Genomic DNA, 13,459 nt, shown 5'->3' on the forward strand with positions numbered 1-13,459 from the left:
TCAGGCGGTTTTTACTTTGAAATGTCTGGGAAATGTGAGTCACACAGCTGAGGAGTTGTGGTCAGCTCTGGAGAACCAATTACATGAATGGTTGTCTCCACTGGACCTGAAACCAGGGAAGGCCGTATGCGACAATGCTGCAAACCTGGGTGCGGCCCTTCGCCGGGGCAATGTCACACACGTGCCTTGTATGGCTCACGTGTTGAACCTGGTTGTCCAGCAATTTTTAGCCCACTATCCCAGACTAGATGGCCTTCTGCAGAGGGCACGGTCGCTGTGTGCTCACTTCCACCGTTCGCATCCCGCAGCTCAGCGACTTACATCTCTACAGAAGTCGTTGGGCCTGCCACTTCACCGGCTAAAATGCGATGTGCCTACCCGGTGGAATTCAACTCTGCACATGTTGCAGCGACTGTGGCAGCACCGACAAGCCCTGGTGCAATACGTTCTGTCATATAGCCTGGGCCAACGAGATCCAGAGGTGGGGCAAATCACGCTGGAGGAGTGGTCTCAGATCAGGGACCTATGCACCCTTCTGCACAGTTTTGAAATGGCGACGAAGATGTTTAGTGCTGACGATGCCATTATCAGCATGACTATTCCGGTGATTTACATGCTGGAGCACATGTTAAACAGAATTCGGAGTCAGGTGGTGGCACAAGAGGAGGTGGAGGAAGTAGAGGAGGAGGAGTTGTATGCGGAAGGGCTAACATCTGCAAGGTCCAGACGGTCGGCAGCACCAATGCGGCAGGCATGTGAGGGTGGGGGAGGTGGTTTTACCAGGGCGCATGGTAGCAGCCAAACTAGTGAGGAAGGTGCAGGAGCCCAGGAAGAAGTGGAGGACGAACTGATGGAAGACTCATCAGATGAGGGAGACCTTGATCACATTTCTGTTGTGCGAGGTTGGGGGGAGAGGACAGAGGAAGGAAGCATGATTGTTAACTCGCCACCAACACAACAGGGACTTGGTGCTCCTGGATGCGCAACACACATGAGTGCCTTCTTGCTGCACTACATGACCCTCGAATTGTGAGAATTAGAAATAATCCTGACTACTGGGTTGCCACACTGTTAGATCCCCAATACAAAAGTAAATTTGCAGAAATTATTCCTGCCATAGAAAGGGATGCACGCATGCAGGAGTATCAGCAGAGACTGTTGCAGAATCTTACATGTGCTTTTCCACAAAACTCCAGTGGTGCACGTAGTGAATCTCACAGTTCCAACTTGCCAACCGTGGGACCGTCAAGTGTTCAGCACTCAAACCGTAACAGAACCACAGTATCTGCTGGTAACATCAATTTTGCGGAATCATTTCACCACTTTTTTAGCCCATCCTTTGCAAGGCCACAGGAGACAAGAAGTCTGACACATAGTCAACGCCTAGAGACGATGGTACAGGAGTATCTCCAAGTAAACATTGAAGCCATGACTGTGTCACTGGACCCTTGCTCTTTTTGGGCTTCCAATCTGGATAAATGGCCGGAGCTAGCCACTTACGCCTTGGAGATCTTGTCATGCCCCGCAGCCAGCGTTCTGTCTGAACGTGTGTTCAGCGCTGCTGGTGGTGTGCTGACAGATAAGCGCACGCGGCTCTCCACTGATAATGTAGACAGACTCACGTTCATAAAGATGAACAAATCATGGATCCGAAACGACTTTTCTACCCCTGTGTCATCCTGGGGAGAGTAAAAGCTTGATGATTGGTTAAAATCACCCTACCAACCGTTTTAAGCTTTCAAATTACTAATCATGTTTATCTGTATCTTGACTGGAAAATAATTTGGGCTTTGTAGCAGTGTGCAGCACTGATCCTATTAGGCCATCTATACTAAGCTCCACCAGATTTAAAATTAATAATAATTTTTAGCTGCATCTAGCCCGGAAAATAATTTTGGGGCTCCGAGATGCGCAAGACACATAAGTGCCTTCTTGCTGCACTACCTGCAACATGACCCTCATATTGTCAGAATTCGAAGTAATCATGACTACTGGGTTGCCACACTCTTAGATCCCCCAAACTTTTCGATCAACCTTTTCATTTTAATAAAGACCAAAAAAATGGTCATTTTTGAAAATATAAGCATTAGCAGGTTATTAGAAACTGAAATCAAACAGTTTTCAACTCAAAACTTTATTCTAGGTGATGTTACATTTTCACATAGGACCCCTTGTTCGAAAGGAGCTTCTGAACTCTCTCGTCCATTGAATTTGTCAGGTTTTGGATGGTTTCTGCTTCAATTGTTTTGCATGAGGACAGAATACCCTCCCAGAGCTGTTGCTTAGATGTGAACTGCCTCCCGCCATCATAGACTCTCCTTTTGATGATGCTCCAGAGGTTCTGAATGGGGTAGAGGTCAGGGGAGCATGGGGTCACACCATAAGTTTGTCCCCTTTTATGCCCATATTAGCCAGAGATGCAGATGTTTTATGTGCAGCATGAGATGGTGCATTATCATGCAAAAAAATGATCTTGCTGTGAAATACACGGTTCTTCTTCTTGAACCATGGCAGGAAGTGCTGTTTGAGAAAATCCACATACATTATGGAGTTCATCTTTAGCGCCTTCAGGGATCCTAAAGGGGTCGACAATCTCTCTCCCCATGATTCCAGCCCAAAACATTACTCCACCTCCTCCTTGTTGGCGCTGTAGCCATGTTTGCGTGGGGTGTCCATCAACCAGCCATCCTCCACTCCATCCATCTGGACCATCGAGCGCTGCACGGCACTCATCCGTGAACAAAACAGTTTTGAAATCAGTCTTCATGTAATGTTTGGCCCACTGGCGCCGTTTCTGCTTGTGTGAGGTGGATAGAGGAGGTTGACAGGATGGCGTATGCACAGCTGCAAACCTCTGAAGGACCCTGCATCTTGTTGTTCAGGGGACGTTGGAGGCACCAGCAGCTTCAAAAACTTGTCTGCTGCTATGACAAGGCTTTTTTGCCGCTGCTCTTTTAACCTGACGTAATTGCCTGTAGGAAAGAGTCCTCAATTTGCCCTTATCAGCACGCACACGTGTGTACTGTGAATCAGCTACATACTTCTTGATTGCCAAGACACTTCATCCTGATCATCGCACAATGTTGATTGTAGTCATGCCTTGACCTAAACACTCCACAATTTGTTGCTTCTCAGCAGCCGACACATCCTTTTTCTTTCCCATTTTGGCAGAAAATGTAGGCTGCTTAATAATGTGAGACAGCCTTCTTAAGTAGTCTTGCCTTTCATTGGACACACCTGCTAAACTAATTAGCACAGGTGTCTGCAATTGCTTACAGTGATATAAAGAGCCCTGACACACATCACCATCAATGAGTTTAACTGACAAACAAACAAATTCTTCCCTTATCACTCCTAAACACTTTTTGCATAATAATTTGGAACACAGTGTACATGTGCTTTTCCACAAAACACCAGTGGTTCACGTAGTGAATCTTACAGTTCTAACTTGCCAACCGTGGTCTGTATGGAGTTGTTCAATAAAGGGCCCAAAATTAAGATAACATAGATGGGAGAGGTCTCTATGAATAGGAATTCCTAAGTATTTGATACCCTGTGAGGGCCAGGCAAAGGGAAAGTTGGACTGGATGGAATCCTTTAAGGATTTGGGGAGGGAGACATCGAGGGCCTCAGACTTCGCTGCATTGATTTTAAAATTTGACCATGTAACAAAGTGATCTATTTCAGCCATAACAGCATGGATGGATATATGTGATTGAGTGATATATACTAGGACATCATCAGCAAATAGAGAGCACTTGTACTCGGTGCCTTCCACCTCAATCCACCTAATATTGGGGTTATGGCGAATTGATGAGAGCAGGTGCTCCGTCACTAGGATGTATAAGAGAGGGGACAGAGGACATCCCTGCCTTGTCCCATTGGTGATTGTGAAAGGTGATGAAAATGTTCTGATGCACCCCCTGGGCCTTGAGACACCCGGAGCCGGACCCTTTTTGGTGGATGCTGGTGGTTGTAGTCTTCGTGGCGGCGACCCGGTTCCGTGGCTCAGGGTGATCAAACCAGTGGCGGAACTATTTATGTGGTTTTGATGTTTAAATGTCCGACTACGCCACCCGTGGATTGCGGTCAGAGTGAACCGCCGCTGCAGGGCAGACCGCTGAGGCTGGTGTTGTGGGTGCAGCAGAGCGTAGCATAACTCCCCACGGGAGGAGTATAGCCTCAGGGCAGTGTATGCGGAGGATGGGGGTGATGGTGCAGTAACGACACGGAGTCAGTGATGCAGTCCAGGGCCTTTACTCACAGTTCTTATTATCCAGACCACGTCTGCAGGTAACGGCTGCCCACGTCGTACTGTGCTCACCAGGTGAGGGGCTCAGACAACTCCCAGATAACTTTGGAGCGCTTCACAGGACCCCCTTTGTGTGTCCTTTGTCTGGCCTTTCTTACCAACCCTTCTGTCCGGCTGCCTCGGGCCTCCTCTTGGTAAACTTGGCGCCAGTTTCCCTGACCCTATGTGGTGCCTTCCTAGCGGGTGTAGCGAGGGGCTGCGCCACATAAAATGTCACAGCCTCCGGTTTCTAGCTGAGGGTCGTTTCCTGCCTCCACTAGTTTCGGGGACCGGTCTCCCCCTTTGGCCTGACCCCTCCACGCCGGTGGATTCGGGCGTGCGGTGGCGACTTGCCCGTCCGCACCCCTGGGATCCCTTCATTCCTCGTTCCTGGAGCCTTCTCCGCTCCTCTTCCTTCCTTCTCCCTCTTCCAGGCCTGGGCCTCTGTTACTAGGCCCGCCTCCGGAGCAGAGCTCATGCAGAGCCCCTGCTCCCTGCCACTTCTGCTCAGACTTCTCTGCACTGAACTAAGATGGTGCCCACTTTTTATACTCCCTTCTCAACCCAGGAACTGCTTCCTCCCTGCTCCTGCACTACAGGGTTCCCCTTCCTCAGTGTTCCCTCCCCCCACTCCAGCCAGGGACAAGGACTGTCGTGCCCATCTCAGAGGCATATTGGTCCCCCTGCCCCACGGCAATGTGGTGTAATGCATGCAGGTGTCGGGTCCTGATCCACACTCCATCCTTACCTGAGAGTGAGATATCACACCTCTAGGTGAGGTGCAATACCTCTGTAGCAACCGAGCCCTCAGGGTGCTACAGTTCCATTTATCTTCAGCCTAGGTGACGTATTGTGATACAGGGCCGTGATTTTGGCTATAAAAGGGTCCCCTAGACCCCTACCCCAAGCTTTTTAAGAGAATCATATATGGCGTGCCAGGAGACTCTATGGAATGCTTTCTCAGCATCCAACGAGAGTATCTAATTACAAATTTTTAACTGCATCTAGCCCAGGAAATACTTTGTGCCTAGTAGCAGTGTCTGCTAGTGAGCGGATTATCCCGGCTGTTAAGCTAGCTACACCACCTGTAGTTTGGACACTTAATTTTTTCAAAGGAAATGCTTCGGGACCACGGGATACTCAGTGAAGAGCATCAGGAGGCACCCCAAGGCATAGGGGCTGGAACTGGCAGTAGGATGCCTTGCGGTGGACAGCCGAACTCGATCCTTATAAAAGCTTTTTAACTGCAGCAGCTTTAGTGGACGCTACTGGAGCTGGAATTACGCGGCTGCTGGCATGAGACTTGCCCTCCAATAGATCCTTGTAAATGGATTTAAAGTGTATTCATTCAAATTAGAGAGACAATTTAAATTAAAAAGCTTATAGCTGCCTCCACCACAGGGGGGCTCGCTCGACCCACCAGCGGACAGGCACCAGTATTGGGAGAGGGGGGCTGGCCGTCAGGGTTCACCGCGGCTCTGGCACAAACCCGGCGACACGGAGGTGGCACGGGCAGGAGCGGACTGAACGTGTCGGCTTCTCACTTTTTGGATTTTAGAAGGGCATGACATGCCTATATCTGTGTCTCCCCCTCCTTTTACTCCTCCACGTCTTTTCTTTTCGCATGACTATATGTACTTGTCACTTTTCCATGTGTTAGTTGTGTCTTCTGAGCAGTTTGTCAGCTTTTGGACACCTTTGAAGGTGTTTTCTATGTGTTTCTATGTGTTTTTGTTTGCCTGCCATTGGTTTTAACGGTGTTCGAAGGTGTTCGACGAACAGTTCGACGAACAGTTCGGCGAACACACGGGTGTTCGATGAACCGAACCGAACTCGAACACTACGGGGGTGGCTCAACACTATCCAGGAGTTGGAGGATGCTTTAGTCCAGGTCTGGGAGGAGATCCCACCGGAGACCATCCGCAACCTCATCAGGAGCATGCTCAGGCGTTGTAGGGTGGTCATAAAGGCATGTGGAGGCCACACACAATACTGAGCGTCATTTTGACTTGTTTTAAGGACATTACATCAAAGTTGGATCAGCCTGTAGTGTGTTTTTCCACTTTAATTTTGTGGGTGACTCCAAATCCAGGCCTCCATTGGTTAATAAATTTGATTTCCATTGATGATTTTTGTGTGATTTTCTTGTCAGCACATTCAATTTTGTACAGAACAAAGTTTTCAATGAGAATATTTCATTCATTCAGATCTAGGATGTGTTATTTGAGTGTTCCCTTTATTTTTTTGAGCAGTGTATATATATATTGTAGGCTTGCAGCCAGACAGGATCTCGAGGGGAGCTATGTGTCACAGAGATGCTTAGCCTATGATGTAAAGACCGAAAAAAGCAGGCTCCAGCACATGTAGCGCAGAGGTGGTTAATAGGGCATAGCAAGGTTTTTAGGAGCAATCAGAATGAGATGGGCGGGACTGGATGCTTCCATATGTCCACCCTTGAGGGTGGTACAGCCTATATAAATTTGCCAGGCTGTCTTATCGGGGTCTGTGTGTGCAAGGCGACAAGACCTTGCTTGTGTGTCTCAGTTTCTGCTAGTAGAGGCTGAGTGAAGGTCTGACGTTTAAAAGGATAAGCCCATGCTATATATATACTGTTTATTTTCTGTTTTCGTTCTGTTATACCTTTTGTACCCAGAGGCGGCTGTTTTGTTTTGAATTTACGTGGAAGTTTATGGAGATAATAAACTACAGCTGTTTTGGACCCAACTGTATTGCCTGCCTGTGTGAACACTACCGCCTAAAAGTGAGTGAATACTCACTATATATATATACAGTACAGACCAAAAGTTTGCACACACCTTCTCATTTAAAGATTTTTCTGCATTTTCATGACTATGAAAATTGTACATTCCCACTGAAGGCATCAAAACTATGAATTAACACATGTTGAATTATATACTTAACAAAAAAGTGTGAAACAACTGAAAATATGTCTTATATTCTAGGTTCTTCACAGTAGCAACCTTTAGCTTTGATGACTGCTTTGCACACTCTTGGCATTCTCTTGATGAGCTTCAAGTGGTAGTCACCGGAAATGGTCTTCCGACAATCTTAAAGGAGTTCCCAGAGATGCTTAGCACTTGTTGGCCCTTTTGCCTTCACTCTGCGGTCCAGCTCAACCAAAACCATCTCGATTGTGTTCAGGTCTGGTGACTGTGGAGTCCAGGTCATCTAGCGTAGCACCCCATCACCCTCCTTCTTGGTCAAATAGCCCTTAAACAGCCTGGAGGTGTGTTTGGGGTAATTGTCCTGATGAAAAATAAATGATGGTCCAACTAAACGCAAACCGGATGGAATAGCATGCCGCTGCAAGATGCTGTGGTAGCCATGCTGGTTCAGTATGCCTTACATTTTTAATAAATCCCCAACAGTGACACCAGCAAAGCACCCCCACACCATCACACCTCCTCCTCCATACTTCACGGTGGGAACCAGGCATGTAGAGTCCATCCATTCACCTATTCTGCGTCGCACAAAGACACAGTGGTTGGAACCAAAGATCTCAAATTTGGACTCATCAGACCAAAGCACAGATTTCCACTGGTCTAATGTCCATTCCTTGTGTTCTTTAGCCCAAACAAGTCTCTTCTGCTTGTTGCCTGTCCTTAGCAGTGGTTTCCTAGCAGCTAATTTACCATGAAGGCCTGCTGCACAAAGTCTCCTCTTAACAGTTGTTGTAGAGATGTGTCTGCTGCCAGAACTTTGTGTGGCAGTGACCTGGCCTCTACTCTGAGCTGCTGTTAACCTGCGATTTCTGAGGCTGGTGACTCGGATAAACTTATCTTCAGAAGCAGAGGTGACTCTTGGTCTTCCTTTCCTGGGGCGGTCTTCATTTGAGCCAGTTTCTTTGTAGCGCTTGATGGTCTTTGCAACTGCATTTGGGGACACTTTCAAAGTTTTCTCAATTTTTCGGACTGACTGACCTTCATTTCTTAAAGTAATGATGGCCACTCGTTTTTCTTTACTTAGCTGCTTTTTTCTTGCCATAATACAAATTCTAACAGTCTATTCAGTAGGACTATCAGCTGTGTATCCACCAGACTTCTGCACAACACAACTGATGGTCCCAACCCCATTTCTAAGGCAAGAAATCCCACTTATAAAACCTGACAGAGCACACCTGTGAAGTGAAAACCATTTCCGGTGACTACCTCTTGAAGCTCATCAAGAGAATGCCAAGAGTGTGCAAAGCAGTCATCAAAGCAAAACATGACTACTTTGAAGAGCCTAGAATATAAGACATATTTTCAGTTGTTTCACACTTTTTGGTTAAGTATATAATTCCACATGTGTTAATTCATAGTTTTGATGCCTTCAGTGTGAATGTTCAATTTTCAAAGTGATGAAAATGCAGAAAAATCTTTAAATGAGAAGGTATGTCCAAACTTTTTGCCTGTACTGTATATATATAAATATATATATATATATATATACACATACATATATATATATATATATATATATATATACACATACATATATGTGATATCTCTATGTCCATAAAAGACTGATCTATGAAAATATAATATTAATTAACCCACATGGTAAACAGCATAAAGAAAACAGGAATTAAAACAGCCTGAAGTGCTGTTTTTTTAATCACTGAACCCAGCACTCAAAATTCAATAATAAGCGATCAAAGCATTGTATGTACCCTAAAATTATACAGATAAAAACTACATCCCACTACACATTAAGCAAGTCCTTATACAGTTCCTTTGACAGAAAAGTAAAAAAGATATAGATCTCAGAGATACAATATTTTTAGAAAGTTCTGATTTTTTTAACTATTAAAGTATAAAAAAAAATAAACAAATTTGGTATCACCATAATCAAAATTAACAGACGTATCATATGGCCAGGTCGTTTTTACCATACAATGAGCATTGTAAAAACTAACCGCCAAAAAACATTGGCAGAAATGTTTTTTTTTCACCATTTCATCCCACATGAAATTTTTTTTGTTGTTTTTCAGTACATTTTTTTTAGCAAAGTTAATGGTGTCATTCAATACAATTTGTCCCACAAAAAATAAGCCCTCAGGCTACGTTGACGGAAAAATAAAAAACTTATGGCTCTTGGAAGAAAAGGAGAATTAAACGAATGCCCAAAACCGAAAATTTGTCCCAATCCCAAAGTTAATCTTTTGTCTCCTCCGAGACTCCTTCGAGATCTTTGATCTTGGAGAATGAGCAGCACTTGGCTGAACACCTTTGTTTTCGTGTTCATAGGGTTCTCAGAACTCAGAAAAGTGCTTTGATTGGTCCATAAATCAGCTTAGAAGATCATTCTGGAGAAAAGAGATAAGAAAATGGCTTAGCTTATTCTAGTCTAGCCTGCACCAAACTGACCATGGCACACAAAATGAATTATTGCTTTACTAAATACTATTTTTTTATTGAAGTATAACTGCTATAAACTGTGACAGCACCAAATAATATAATTCATTATGTGGTTACATTTTGGAACAATAACTTCTGTTAAAATTGCAAAAATTAAAATTTTAGTTCCCAAATGTAACCTTAGATCTGTCAAGCCATCGCATCAGGAGTTTGAAGCAGAGCAGAGATTGCATATAGCCAACATTTACACACAGATCAGCTGTTGACTGCTGTAGCTGCAAGATAAAATAACGTGACCATAGTGTGGTAAGCTTCTGAAATAAGAAGGACTGAGCAGTGTTTTACTACTGTACATGGTATTATATAGGTGCAAAAGAGCAGACACATGGTTTGTCAACTTAGAATTCCGTATTATACTCATATTCTGAGAGCTATAAGTTTTGGCGGTGGATGAATGGGTTAAATAATGGGACATTTTTATAGCTAGGTTCATTACAAGAGTGTCGATACCAATTATGTACTATTTTTTACATGATATCAAAAGGTTTAAAAGGAACCTGTCAGAAGATTTCACCCCCAAATGATTTATATGTGCATGAAGCTCTTTCAAAGGAAACTCCAGCAATACCTTTACGTGGCCAGTTCGTTCCTCTGTTACTTAGAAATAAGTGATATGCACATGAGGCTGAAGAAATATTTGTAGATCTGAAGCCTCTGTCACACCTGCTCTATTCCCTGCTTAGAGCCACTTCCTTGTGCTTGTATGACAGGCTCCTTTGGCTGATGTCACACAGCATTGAGGCTGTCAGTGAGGCAGCAGAAGGCAGCTCTGGGTGGAGAATAGAGTTAAAGTGACAGAGGCTTCAGATCTTCCGTAAATATTTGCATATCAATTCAAACACTGATTTCTCATTAACGGTGGAGACCCCACCCCATAACCTATGGGGAACTTGTCAGTAACCCTCCTAAGCCATCTATCTGGGCATATAGATTACTGAAAGCTGAATAAAACGAAAAATAAACTCTGTAGGCAGATTCTCAGCGAGATCAGTGTCAGGCCCTTATATGTTACAAGCTCATTTACACATTAAGAAAAACGTAGCTTTCGCTGGAATAAGATCTCGAATCGCAGATATCAAGATATCATTTTATTTAACTTCTTATGACCTACATGTCTATATAGATGGCATAGGAGGAGTGTGATCCTACTGACAGTTTCCCTTTAAAAATGCTAACATTTTGGTGTCCTAAACCATGGGACACCTTCAGAGGTCTTGTTTGCCCAGATGAGTCCATCGTGTTGCCAGATGGACATAACATAAAGATGACCCTGCATCTCACAGGTATTGTTGACGCAGCGGAGTATGGGAGCATAATCATGACATGACATAGATCTGACATTGAAGCCATGTTTTTTCTGTAAGAGTTTTGTGAATTCTAAGCCAGCAAATGGCAATGATTCTCTAAAGTAGCAGATGTAGGGAATATAAATCTAGTATTCACAATAAAATCATTTTAGAACTGTGTTACTGGGTAATTTTTCTACCTTTTTGGAGGTTGTTAAAATAATATAGTCACGTGCTAAACTTTAATTAAATGATATACATAAGGAGACGACAGAGAAATGTAAGTGAGGAAGAAGAATTACTCTACCATTAATTATAAACCAACTCTCTTGTCATTCCCCTATGTTGATCACCAATCATTCATTATGCAATCGACTTTTATTACATTAAAAACACTTTCACATCTCAATAAGCAGAACCTGTATAAACTATAAGATGAACAGATTTCATGGGAAAGAACACACAGCTCAGAGTCCATTGTGTTCTGCTTTTTATCTCCAATTGCTTGGTAAAGCCAACTGGCACAGCCATCCAGATCTGCATCTGAATATCGTCCCCTTGCTATTTTAACGGTTATGCACTGTGGGTTCTGTTTTAACACTGGTTTTCTCTGGATGGATCTTTTGAAAGCAGTGCTAAGAATCTGGATTGTTTTGCTTTTAGACAAGTGGAACTAAATGCTTTGGAGCCAACAGAGGAAGCCATTTACAAAGCTCAAAAGCACTTTCCGATTGCCAAGCACAGTTACGCTTCATGGCAGGAGATCTCTTGGTGATGTCAGGAAGTCACCAAAACAGGAATGGAATAATGGCAGTCAGACAAATCACATTCAATAAATTCTCTTGCCCTTATTGTGGGATGAAAGCATTTCTTTTCACAAAATATTGCAAAACATGTTAGCTCTACAGCAATCAGAGTTTAATAAACTAAACACATTTCTGTAGGTGATTTGTCTTTCTTCATTTTCACATTTTTAATTCCAGGTGAAAAAAAATAATTATACTCAGTGAGCTTATTATTAGATTTCCATTTTCACGAGAAAGATGTTGCTTTCAGATTTTTTTTATTATTAATAATAATAATAATAATATACACACATATGCAGGTGCATCTCTCAAAATTATAATATCATCAAAAAGTTAATTTATTTCAGTTCTTCAGTACAAAAAGTGAAACTCCTATATTATATAAAGTCATTACAAACATAGTGATCTATTTCAAGTGTTTATTTCTGTAATGTTGATGATTATGGCTTACAGCCAATGAAAACACAAAAGTCATTATCTCAATAAGCTGGAATAATTAACAAAAAACACCTGCAAAGGCTTCTGTCTGTTTCAGTAGGCTCCACAAACATGGGGAATACTGCTGACTTGACAGATGTCCAGAAGGCAGTCATTGACACTAAGTAAATGCAAAGTACACTTTGCATTTCATTTGGAAATCAAGCTCACAGAGTCTGGAGGAAGAGAGGCACACAATCCAAGCTGCTTGAGGTCTAATGTGAAGTTCCCACAATCAGTGGTGGTTTGGGGAGCCATGTCATCTGCTGGTGTAGTTCCACTGTGTTTTATCAAGACCAAAGTGAGCGCAGCCGTCTCTCAGGAAATTTTAGAGGACTTCATACTTCCCTCTGCCGACAAGCTTTATGGAGATGGAAATTTCATTCTCCAGCAGGACTTGGCACCTGTCCACACTGCCAAAAGTACCAATACCTGGTGTAAAAACAACAGTATCACTGTTCTTGATTGGCCAGCAAACTCACCTGACCTTAAACCCATAGGGAATCTATGGGGTATTGTCAAGAGGAAGATGAGAGTCACCAGACCCAACAATGCAGACAAGCTGAAGGCTGCTATCAAAGCAACCTGGGCTTCCATAACACCTCAGCAGTGCCACAAGCTGATCGCCTCCATGCCACGCCGCATTGATGCAGTAATTGATTCAAAAGGAGCCCCGACCAAGTATTGAGTGCATTTACTGAACATACATTCAGTAGGCCAACATTTCGGATTTTAAAAACATTTTCCAAGCCGTTGTTATAAAGTATTCTAATTTACTGAGATAATGACTTTTGTGTTTTCATTTGCTGTAAGCCATAATCATCAACATTAACAGAAATAAACACTTGAAATAGATCACTCTGTTTGTAATGACTCTATATAATATATGAGTTTCACTTTTTGTATTGCAGAACTGAATTAACTTTTTGATGATATTCTAATTTTGAGAGATGCACGTGTGTGTGTGTGTGTGTATATATAGATATACAGTACAGACCAAAAGTTTGGACACACCTCATTTAAAGATGTTTCTGTATTTTCATGACTATGAAAATTGTACATTCACACTGAAGGCATCAGAACTATGAATTAACACATGTGGAATTATATACTTAACAAAAAAGTGTGAAACAACTGAAAATATGTCTTATATTCTAGGTTCTTCAAAGTAGCCACCTT

The 13,459-nt window shown here is 43.2% G+C and overlaps 1 protein-coding gene across 1 annotated transcript in view; it reads left to right on the forward strand.

Annotated features, from left to right (window-relative positions):
- PACRG (parkin coregulated) overlaps positions 1–13,459 on the forward strand; it is an 856,879-nt gene that overhangs the window by 95,081 nt on the left and 748,339 nt on the right. The gene's annotated exons all lie outside the window — the stretch shown is intronic.

The sequence above is a fragment of the Phyllobates terribilis genome, unplaced genomic scaffold, assembly GCF_046119375.1.
Source record: "Phyllobates terribilis strain yellow unplaced genomic scaffold, ASM4611937v1 Scaffold_3__8_contigs__length_932513732, whole genome shotgun sequence".
Classification (NCBI taxonomy): Eukaryota; Metazoa; Chordata; class Amphibia; order Anura; family Dendrobatidae; genus Phyllobates; species Phyllobates terribilis.